Source organism: Chelonoidis abingdonii, chromosome 2, assembly GCF_003597395.2.
Source record: "Chelonoidis abingdonii isolate Lonesome George chromosome 2, CheloAbing_2.0, whole genome shotgun sequence".
In the NCBI taxonomy this organism is placed as follows: domain Eukaryota; kingdom Metazoa; phylum Chordata; order Testudines; family Testudinidae; genus Chelonoidis; species Chelonoidis abingdonii.
In genome coordinates, this window is record NC_133770.1 from 191,400,181 (window position 1) to 191,411,758 (window position 11,578).

Consider the following 11,578-nt stretch of genomic DNA (forward strand, 5'->3'; position numbering starts at 1 on the left):
CTTCACAGCCCCACTTTGCACTTGCAGCTCTCTTGTTGCACAAGTGGTTTAACTCGGTTGCTCAGGAAACTTTATCCTGCTTCTTCTTCCCTCCCCTTCCCACCTCAAAAGAAAAAAAAGGAAAGAAACAAACCCAGCCAAGTGAGGACAGCTGCCAGACTGCAACAAACCAGACAGATTAAGCCTATACACACCAACCAAATCAGAGCTGGGCGAGTAATGAGAAAAGGAGGGGAAGGGAGGGGGCTGAGTCACAAATATTTTATTTGGAAAAAATTGCATGAAATTTGTGACTATTTCAGAATTATTCACCAGACTCTCTGTAATAGGGAGGATGGAAATGTTTTAGAAAAATCGCAGAAAACTCGCTGAATAAGTTATCTGGTGTGTTTCATTTGCCTATCTCTGTATCAACTTAATTACATGAAAACAGTTAGCACCTCTTAGGAGCACAGGAGGAATGGACCCCTTATGCCCCACCTGTGATCAGCAGTAGGTGCATCATTCAAACACCAAAAGCCTGGCAGAGGGAAGAGAAACAGAAACCCTAGTGCAGACAGGGGACAACGGTAATTCAAGTCAGGAGTGACAGGAGGTGAGGGATGGGAGCAGCACCTAGCCTGGGGGAGGCCCAGTACACACACACACACAGCATGCGTGTGTGTGTGTCTCTCTCTCCACTTAGCACTCAGCTGTGAGCCACCTGGCACATCACCCTGCTGCACGCTGGACACTGTTGCTGAGTGTGTGTCTCATGCTCCTCTCTGGGGCTCCCAAGGGTGGAGAGAGAAGGAGGCACCAGTCGAGGCAGTTGGTTCTTGCTGTTGCTCAAGGAGCTTCTCCTGGGGGTGGGGGGCAGGGGGGAGAATGTTGTTATTTGCCACAGTTTCCATAGCGACCCAGGTAGCTCAAGAGCAGGGGGAGCATCGATCCACTGCAGAGAAAGAAAAGAGCACTGCTGCAGCCCGCAGCGGGGAGGGAACCGGTGTGAGTCTGAAGGGGTAGAGGAAAACTTGTGAGACCCCAAAAGAGGGGGGGGGGGGAAGAGAGCTTGTTGCACTTGAGGCGGGGCGGGAGGGAGGAAAGAAATGAACTCTAAGGGCTAAACTTCAGGGAGAAGTTTAAAGTCACCACACCTCCGGCAGGACACTATGCCATGCCACAATTCCCATCAACTTTCATGGACTATGTCTACACAGCAACAGGAAGCAGTTGTAGAGACTGAGACAGAGAATACAGCCATGCTGCATTACAGCAGATCAGTACTGGGTTTATTGTCTTAATTATTATCTTCTTGTTATTTAAACAAATAATATTTTCTCCCCAGGAGCAGAGACTGTGAGTGTCCCCCCTCATCATACAAGGTGTACAAGAGAGGGGTGAAGGCTCCTTTTTCCCTCCCCACATATCCGCACACGAGGGCAGGATCTATCTATCCATTCATCCATCCCTCTTTTTGAATGTTATCCATACTAGGGAAATTCTTTTGAATTAAAGTATTTCTGCCACTGTGAATAATGGTTCAAATACCCAAGATACATTGCACAAGGGAAACCTCAGCCTGCATTTTACTTATTAACCTGCTTCAAACTTATTCAGACAATTTACCTTCAAATATTCTAGTGTGATGTAATGCTTACTCCTGTATCTGGGGTGAAATCCTGCCTCCATTGAAATCAAAGGCAAAACTCCCACTGACCTCAGTGGGGCCAGGATCTGACCTCCAGTGTCTGGAAGCAACGATGTTGAGTGCGTTAGAACTGTGGATGGATGCAGCAACTCGTTAAGCACTATCTTCTCATTGGTGCTATTCTTTACTTACTGTTACAGATCTGATAAGAAAAGGTCTTTACTGATTCCTCTGGTTTGTTCTACAAGGAGATAATGTTAAAATGCCTATTCTGTTTTGAGATACATCCCTTAATTGTTTGCACAGAATCAGTTTCAATGTCTTCAAAATAAGAGACACACAGTTACATAAAATATTGCTGGAGGACACATTTCAAAAGAAGAAGGGCTTGGTCCTCAGCATATCTTCACTGCTTTGGGTTCCTGGTCCAGGACTAGGTGCCATGGTAATACAAATAAATAAATACAATAGTAATAATGATGAGAGGATTCACTAGTTAGTAATCAGTTCTGCAGCCTTTACTTGCACAAGCAATTCTCCTGACGTTACTGGAACTACTTTCCTAGGTAAGGATTGGGCCTTAGAGTTTGTACAGTGATTCAAAGATAGAAAGAGCCATGTAATTGCTAAGCACTATTGTTAGATTTTAAAAGGGGCAAAGGAAATTCCCTTCACTATGGAGACTTGGCTCTCTCTTTTAAAAAAATCTATATAGCGGGGAAAGACTTTGCTGGAATAAGAAACATCTGAAAAACAGCCCCTTCATTTTGCACTTGGCATGTCTTCCTGGACTCCTTTTTTATAGGGATTAGTTTACTCACTCTCAAGAATAAAACAGACTTTTACTGGACTCCTTTAAGAGAAGATTCACTAAAAACTCCACTGATGCAGCACAGAAGCAAGGACAAGCCACAACAAATGAAGAATGGGGTGGGGTGCTCCTGGGGTATGAAAGATTAACAAAAGTGGGGGTTTTGGTTTGTTTGTTTTTTACCGACTCTGATCTGTGAGTTCTTAATTAGGGCTATATTTATTTGGCGCCAACTTTTGTCCTTTTGTTTGTTACTGGCATCTGATGGTTTCTCTTTATATGACATGGACAGTCTATGTATAAAGCAACTGACACACTGAAAACCATTCTGTATTTATATAATATATATTTTCTGATTTTTTTCCTTTCCTGGTCTTCAGTTATTAAGAACATTCACATGACAACTGGATTGGATCTCTGTATCTTTTTGCTGCTTATTCCTCACTTGAATTCAAAAACATGATTGGGCCATAATCAAGATATCAGTATGGCTGGGACCAAGTTCTCTGAATATACAGATTAAAAAATCAGAGTATGTGTTGGTTTGTTGCCTAGATCAGCAATACATGTAATCACGTATTTCGTAGGGGGATGCTCTCCATATGGCTATGTAAGTCTTTCCAATTAAATTATACATATAGTGTTGTTGCTTTTTTTTTTGCCTTCTGTGGTCCTTCTACTGCCTGAACGGGGAAGGTCTGTTGATAACACAAAGTGAAAGTCCGCTCCTACAATGATCAAGTAAGGCAGGAGTAAGCTCATTCCTGCAAAGTGAATTCACTTTGGGTAGATCGTGTTCCCTAAAAGTGTGGAGCTTTTTAACCACTCCTGCACTAGGACACAGTTGTCCTAAACACCAGAAATAACCCATTCCACTGCGAGAAGTAACTTGGATCCTCTACAAATCAAAATGGCTTCTGTTGGGCTGGAGACTGACCTCCTGTGAGATAACATCAGCCGATCAGAAACACAGAAGAAACCATGTGACTTGCCCAACGTAGCCTGTCCATCTGAACCAGCATTGAATTCAAAACACTTCATGAATAATAGCCTGATAAAGTCTGTGGATACCTAGGGCCAATAAAGTTTGCAAAAACAATCTATAGAAGGTACTGAGAAAAACCAACCTAATACAAACTATTCATGGTTTACAGACAAAGTTAAAGTCAGGCCAGTTAATTTTGAGTACTTTTGACAAATAATTAATATAATTCAACACAAAACAGTGATGCATATAACATACATATTAAGAATCCAATTCAACTTCCACTAAAGATAACAGAAAGACTCCCACAGACTTCAATGCGTCTAATATCAGACCTTAATATAGCAGCAATGTGGCACATTCATCTTAAATTACTTATAACTTTTCATAAATAAATGATGCTTTAGAATGAAATTTCCCTTTCTTGTTTTTAATCAAAGATGATTTCTGGTGTGTATAAAATTTGCTAAAATTCTTCATGGACATCTTTGCGTTATCCAATCAGAATATAAGATGTTTTATAATAAGAAAGTTTTATGCTCTGATTACTCAAATGTATAAAAAGAAAAACAAATTTAAATGTCTCATGGACTTACTCAATGAAAGCAAATGCTTTGATATATTTGGACACATTTTGATGACAAATAGCAAAATTTGTATCTTGAAAATAGCATCTGCTAACAATGCATGATTTTCTACTACATTTTTAACGCTATGTGTTGCTCTATCCAGACCACTGCACAATGAAGCACTGTATAAGCCAGTTAAGACTTTGACCCTACTGGACCTTGGCTAGTAGGAACTGTAAAGCCTGACAGAGATTAACAGAAATTATATTATTTTTCATCTAATTTCTTTTTTGGCTTGTTTTTCCCATTGATTGTTGCAAGATCAAAATGGCTCCGTTCCTTCACACCTAGAGATTGTTCAATATAATCATCATTTTCTAAACTGATTTCAACACACATGATGATCAAAACATACAGGAATTTTTCTCTTGCTTTTTATCTTAACTTTTTATGAAGGAAAATCACCCCCTGCTGTGAAATGCCAGGAAGGCAGTTAACCATTACAAGAGAGTAATTTCAGGCTGAGTGATGTCAGACATACTATTGTTATTGGTTAACAGTTATATTCCTCCACTCATTTGCAACTTCTGATCTAATTTATAAAGGGGAAAACTGCATAGTAATATTACTGTCCTCCTATCCAGTGCTCTCTGGTAATCAGATAGTTCACCCAGATATGAAAAAACGCATATAAAACATTAGTATTTTGTGTAAAAGGCAAAAGGGTGATGACCTTGATACTGTCTCAGAGTCAGGCAATGAGGTATAATCTGTCAACGAGTTTGTCAGCTATTCAGTGCCAGATTCAGCCATCCCTGTTGACCTTAGGCCGAATTCTCACAGTCACACAATATCGTTTTACAATGCACTGGCAAAATGGAGGAGCAGAAACAGCCCCAAGAATACCTTTTCTGCAGGGAATATCGCAGCTGGCACAGAGTTGACATAAGGGACAAGATGCTCATCTACTCCAGCCTCCTTACATCAGATAAAGGAGCCAGAGCTGCATAAAGGGGCCAAGGATGGAGGAGATTTCCCAGTGCAGGCTCTGCAGAAGCCAACTACAGGCAAGTCTTATTTTACGTGGGTGGGGGGGTTTCGCGGTTATCGCGTAAAGCGAAAACCGCGTATAGTCAAAATTATATCCCCAAGCCCTTTAACCCCCGCCCGCAGTTCCGGCGGCTGGGCTGGGGGGGCGCATTTAAAGGACTCCATCGGGCTCCCCGCTGCCCTTTAAATGCCCCCTGCGGCCCCACCGCTGGAGCTGCGGGCGGGATTTATAGGGCTCCGCCGGGCTTCCCGCCACGATGGGGAGCCCAGAGGAGCCCTTTAAATCCCGCTCGCAGCTTTGACAGCCAGGCTCTTTGGTTCGCCACACGAGCTACCAGCCACCTCTGCAGCTGGGAGCTCCTGGGTGATTTAAAGGTCCTGGGACTCCCAGCCATCGCTGGTGCCCCAGGACCTTTAAATCTTGAGACCACTCCGCCCCACTTGAAGCCATGCCCTCCCGACTCCAGCCGTACACGTAAAGTTGAAATTGCGCATGTTAAATACACATAAGTTGCAAGAGACCCGTATAAGCCTGCCTTCCATCACAAATCCTGGCATACCGAGCATGATCGTGGTAGCTGGGAGAGGTGAGACATGTTATGGATGTGTTGCAGAGATTCTGGGCACTGCTGCAGTCCATAGGCCAGTGGTTCCTAAACTGTGGGGTTTGCCCCAGGGGGGCGGCACAGCAGGATCCAGGGGGCAGGGAGGGAGCACCACCCAGCCCTGCTCTGCCTCCAGCTCTACTATGGCCCCGGCCTCAGCCACCAGCTCCCGGCCCCACTCCCGGCCATGGCCCCAGCTGCAGTTCTGGCCTGACAATGACCCTGCTCCAGGACCCTGCTCCAACCACAGGCCTTCTCCAGGCTGCAGCCCCTAGCCCCAAGCGCAGCCTCAGCTGCAGCACCAACCCCACTTCCAACTGCTGCCCCCAGCCCCAAACTGACCCCCAGCCGCGGCCCTCGCCCCAACCGCAGGCCCACTCCCAACTGCAGTTCCAACAGCAGCCCCACTCCTGGCCATGGCACCAGCTGCAGCACTGGCCCCACTTCCAACCACAGGCCCGTTCTTGGCTGTGGCCTCCGGGTCTGGCCGTGGCCCCTAGCCCCTAACTGCGGCCCCAGCTGCAGCTCTGGTTCTGACCACAGCCCCACTCCCAGCTGTGGCCCCGTCCCAAGCCCAGCGGGGCCCCCAGCTCCAACCGTGGCCCCATTCCAGGCCGCAGCCCTGCTCACAGTTCTAATTGCACTGTTATACAATAACAGAATGCCAATTTAAACGTATTATACATATTTTGGATGTTTTTCCACATTTTCAAATATATTGATTTCAATTATAACAGAATACAAAGTGCAGAGTGCTCACTTTATATTATTTTTATTACAAATATTTGCACTGTAAAAAAGATAAACAAAAGAAATATTTTTACATAACTGCACTCAAAAACAAAATAGCATAAAACTTTAGAGCCTACAAGTCCACGCAGTCCCACTTCTTGCTCAGCCAATTGCTAAGACAAACAAGCTTGTTTACATTTACAGGAGATAATGCTTCTTGCTAATTATTTGCACTGTCACCTGAAAGTGAAAACAAGCATTCGCATGGCACTGTTGTAGCCAGCGTTGCAAGGTATTTACATGCCAGATATGCTAAACATTCATGCCTCAACTTTTTACATTGCCAATATTTGCAATCAAAAATAATGTTGTATTCTGCATTGTAATTGAAATCAATATATAAACACAGAAAAACATCCAAAAATATTTTAATAGTTTTTCTTCATCAGCCAAATTCTGCCCTGATGTACACTCAGTTCTCTAACGGAGGACAGAATCTGTCCCCATGTGCATAATTAAGATAAACACAGAACCGATCATCCTTTTTGGATAAATAATACACCTCTACCTTGATATAACGCTGTCCTTGGGAGCCAAAAAGTCTTACCGTGTTATAGGTGAAACTGTGTTATACTGAACTTGCTTTGATTCACCAGCATGCGCAGCCCCGCACCCCTGGAACACTACTTTACTGTGCTATATCCAAATTTGTGTTATATCAGGTGGCATTATATCGAGGTAGCAGTGTATTTGAAAAAATAATTGGATGCACCATGGCATACTTGTGTGCACTATGAAATGATTATTGAATGTTGGGAATCATGAAGAAAAGAATAGATAATAAGACAGAAAATATCATATTGCTCCAATATAAATCCATGGAGTATAGGTCCATCAATGGCTATTAGCCAGGATGGGCAGGGATGGTGTCCCTAGCCTCTATTTGCCAGAAGCTGGGAATGAGTGACAGGGGATGGATCACTTGATGATTACCTGTTCTGTTCATTCTCTCTGGGGCACCTGGCATTGGCCACTGTCAGGATACTGGACTATATGGACCTTTGGTCTGACCCAGTACAGCTGTTCTTATGAATGATGGGAATCTAAATTTTACATTACTGTCATTTAACTATCACATGTTTGTCAGACAGTAGCATGTTGTATAGGATAAGTCAGGTTGTAAAAGCCATTCAGTCTTGATGCAAAGGGTGTAAATCAATTAATACAAGACAAACAAATGAAGTCAGTGCACAGTATGCTCTTACATCAACTCTGAGCTTGGTCCTAATAATGAAAATGAACAACAACAACATGTACTGAGAGGGTTAGTGTAAAGTTTCCAACAGAAGAGAAATTAATTTCAGTGTACTCGATTTTGCTAAATGGAACGCCCACAATCCTTTCTTAGACTCACACTGCTCTGCACAATGTATCTAAAAATTAGGGTCTGAGGAATATCAGCCAGTTATGTACAGCTGTAATTCTGCAGTAATTGGACTGCCTTCATTGACAGTTTGAAGTATACATTATGAGGCACTTTGACTCACTCACACTAATTGGAAGAAATAAAACACTGATGCAGTTGTAAATTTTAAAATCTATGCCATAGCAATTTTACTCACTCACACAATTCTCAAACCAAAAACTCTATTTAAAATATAATTAATTTTATAAACACATATCAATTATTTGAGGGGGAGGGATAGCTCAGTGGTTTGAGCATTAACCTGCTAAATCCAGGGTTATGAGCACAACCCCTGCGGGGGCCATTTAGGGATCTGGGGCAAAAATCTGTCTGGGGATTGGTCCTGCTTTGAGCAGGGGGTTGGACTAGATGACTTCCTGAGGTCCCTTCCAATCCTGATACTCTATGATTTTTTCCCAAAAATCCTCATTGAAATGTTCCAGTTTAAGCCATACGTGTTGCTGATTCCACTTGTCAGCAACATGGGGTTTTTTTAAGTGCACTCAAGACTTCTGAGAGATACTTGAGGGAATAAGCAGGAGAAACTTCACAAACTTTTAGGCAAAAACCCCAGATGGACAGCTTAAGTGGGAAAGAAGATGAAAAAAACCCTCTTTCATCCAGTTCTGAGGGGTAGCAGCAACAGAAATGGAGCCAATTTGAACAAGGCTTCTGAGGCTGTCAGTAATTTCTGGTTTTTTCATATAACAGAGGCAAGTCTCAATTAAATGTGAATTTTATGTGTTTTTAATTTTCTAAAGATTCTCTCTCTCTGGCTATTTCCTTGCAGGGCATGAATTCTGTGCTCGTCCGCTAGGCTCTCATCTTGCAAGCTAAAGGCAACCATATTATATTTTGAGGGGAGCTTTGAGCTGGACCCTTTCCTTATTTGACAGCATATGGTGTCTTCAAATTTTTTTAAAAATCCAATACAATAGACCTGCCCAAATGCATAACCATTGCCCTAGATCAGTGGTTCTCAAAGCCAGTCCTCTGCTTGTTCAGGGAAAGCCCCTGGTGGGCCAGGCTCTTCACCTGCTGCATCTGCAGGTTTGGCCAATCGCAGCTCCCACTGGCTGCGGTTCACCGCTCCAGGCCAATGGGGGCTGCGGGAAGGGCGGCCAGCACATCTCTCAGCCCGTGCCTCTTCCTGCAGCCCCCCATTGGCCTGGAGCAGCAAACCGCGGCCAGTGAGAGCCACAATTGGCTGAACCTGCGGACGCGGCAGGTAAACAAACCAGCCTGACCCGCCAGGAGCTCTCCCTGAACAAGCAGTGGACTGGCTTTGAGAACCACTGCCCTAAATGCACACTTCACAGGTCTGCATTCAGTTCTGAATACTAAAAAAGAAGCTGTAATCAGCACATCGGTAAGCTAAGCTGACAGTTCATGCCTATCTTGAAAGTATCAAGGCTCCATATATCTCTATTACACAGCAACATTTCATTACATTATTATATTACATATTACAACAATGCTAGACTGCCTATTGTTGAGTTCAAGGTGTTGGCTTCACCCTAAAACTATAAATGTGTCTTGTTTATCTGAAAAGACACCACTCCAGGCAAGACTGCCATAGTTGTAATCAGTGTAGGTGCTTGAGCTATGTCTACCCCTCTGTAGGCCTGATTCTTCAATTCATTCTTTGTGGGATGACCTCTGTGCCCGTGGAGAACCCATTCAAGATAATGGGGTACCTCATGTGTGCCAGAGTCCACCAGAATGGAACAAGTTGCAAGATCTGGGCCTCAAAGGAGAGAGAGAAATGCTAAGCATTCTCCATGACTCTAGATTTACTTGGTCTACCAGAACCAAGATTTGTTAACCTTGTAGACCAGGGGTGGCCCACCTGTGGCTCCGGAGCCACATGCGGCTCTTCAGAGATTAATATGCATCTCCTTACATAGGTGCTAATTCAGAGTCTGGAGCTACAGATTCTAACTTTCCAGTGTGCTGTGGGGTGCTCACTGCTCAACCCCCTGCTCTGCCTCCGGCCCTGCCACCACTCCACCCCTTCTCCCAAGACCCCTGCTCCTTCCCCCAAGCATGCCATGCTCTCACTTCTCCCCTGTCCCCACAAGAGACTCCTGTACACTGCAAAACAGCTGATTGCTGCAGGCAGGAGGCCTGCGAAGGAAATGGGAGGCACTGATTGGCGGGAAGCACTGGGGGCTTGAGAGGGGTAGCGGATGGGGGGCTGCTGCTACTCTTTGGCAATGTTCATTGGTAAATTCTGGCTCCTTCTCAGGCTCAGGTGGCCACCCCTGTTGTAGACACTCTGTAAAACTTGTCTTTTTCCATAGGTATTAGGAGAAGGAGGTGCTGGCGTCATTGGTGAGACATATGGATCTTACAGTTACTATAACTGTGATAAGCAAATATTTTATATGAAATCATGTGGACTAATGATATTTTTGCTGTTGATTTTAGTTCTGACAGTCTATTGTTATTTATTATGAAAACATCTAGGGGAACTGATGGATAAAAGAAAAACAAACTTGACATTTTTCCCTTTTGTCTTCATGCAAATTAAAGAAAATAAGCTGTCCTTTTATAATTGCTAAGGATTTCTTTCAAATTTGCAAAACATAATTTCCAATATAAACTCTTTAAATACTCCCCCAGTGTTTTCATTCTACTTATTCAGGTGCTTCTCTATAGATCTTACATGAGTAGCAGTCATTTCCAAGAAATGGTGCATGTTAACTTACTTTCCCACTCTCTTGCATTATCTTGTACAGTGCCTGGTATTGCCATGTTTTGTTTTGTTAAAGTATCCTTGGCATCGAAGATTATTAAATTCGATACTGTTGTACATACTGCCACCTACTGTGACCCAACAAAATTAAGACTAAAAGACTGGCATTTGTTTCAGTGGGCTTTGGAGCAAGCCTTAAACCAGCAGCCAAATTCTGCTTTCAAATGCATTTGAGTTCAAGCTGGAATAACTCTCTTGACTTCAGTATATAGGAACTGAAGTATCACTGTATAGGAACTGAAGACTGTGAACCTGCTCCATCATGGCCATGCACTTTGTGAAGTCATTTACACTTGTGCATAGTGACTGTAAAACATTATCATTTTGATTTGTTATGTTTCTTACCCCTATACACCACAATAAATATCTTAAAAAAGGGGCGGAGACAGGAGAACTGGGAGCTGGTTAAGGCCAAATTCTGCTCTCCGTTACACCTGTGTAAGTTTAACGTAACTAAATTAGGAGCAGAATTTGGTCCCAGTTCTCTTACCTCAAAAATTTCAGGGCCTGATTCAGTAAAGCACTTAATGCATGTCCTTATGACCATCTCTATTCAGGATAACACTTAAGCAACTAAGCATATGCTTATAATTAAGCACATGCTTAGGCACCCTTGCTGAACAAAGGCCACAGTTCCTAAGGGGATCACAGCTCAGGATATTTGCAGTTCTTGGTTCTAAGAAATATAGTATAATAACCATAAGCAGCAGCTGGTCAACTGAGGCTCATATTTAATTAGTAATCTAAGTTTCCAGCTTGGCTCCACTTTCTCCACTGAATACTACAGTACAGGAATTTTGAAGTGCAACATTGATGATAGAATATATTGCTAAAGGGTTTGGTTTGGGCAGGAGCATTTCATTAATTCAAAACTACACCTCTACCCGGATATAACATGACTCAATATAGCACAAATTTGGATAGAACGTGGAAAACCAGACTTCCGAGGGCGGTGGGAGGATGGGGTCCAGGG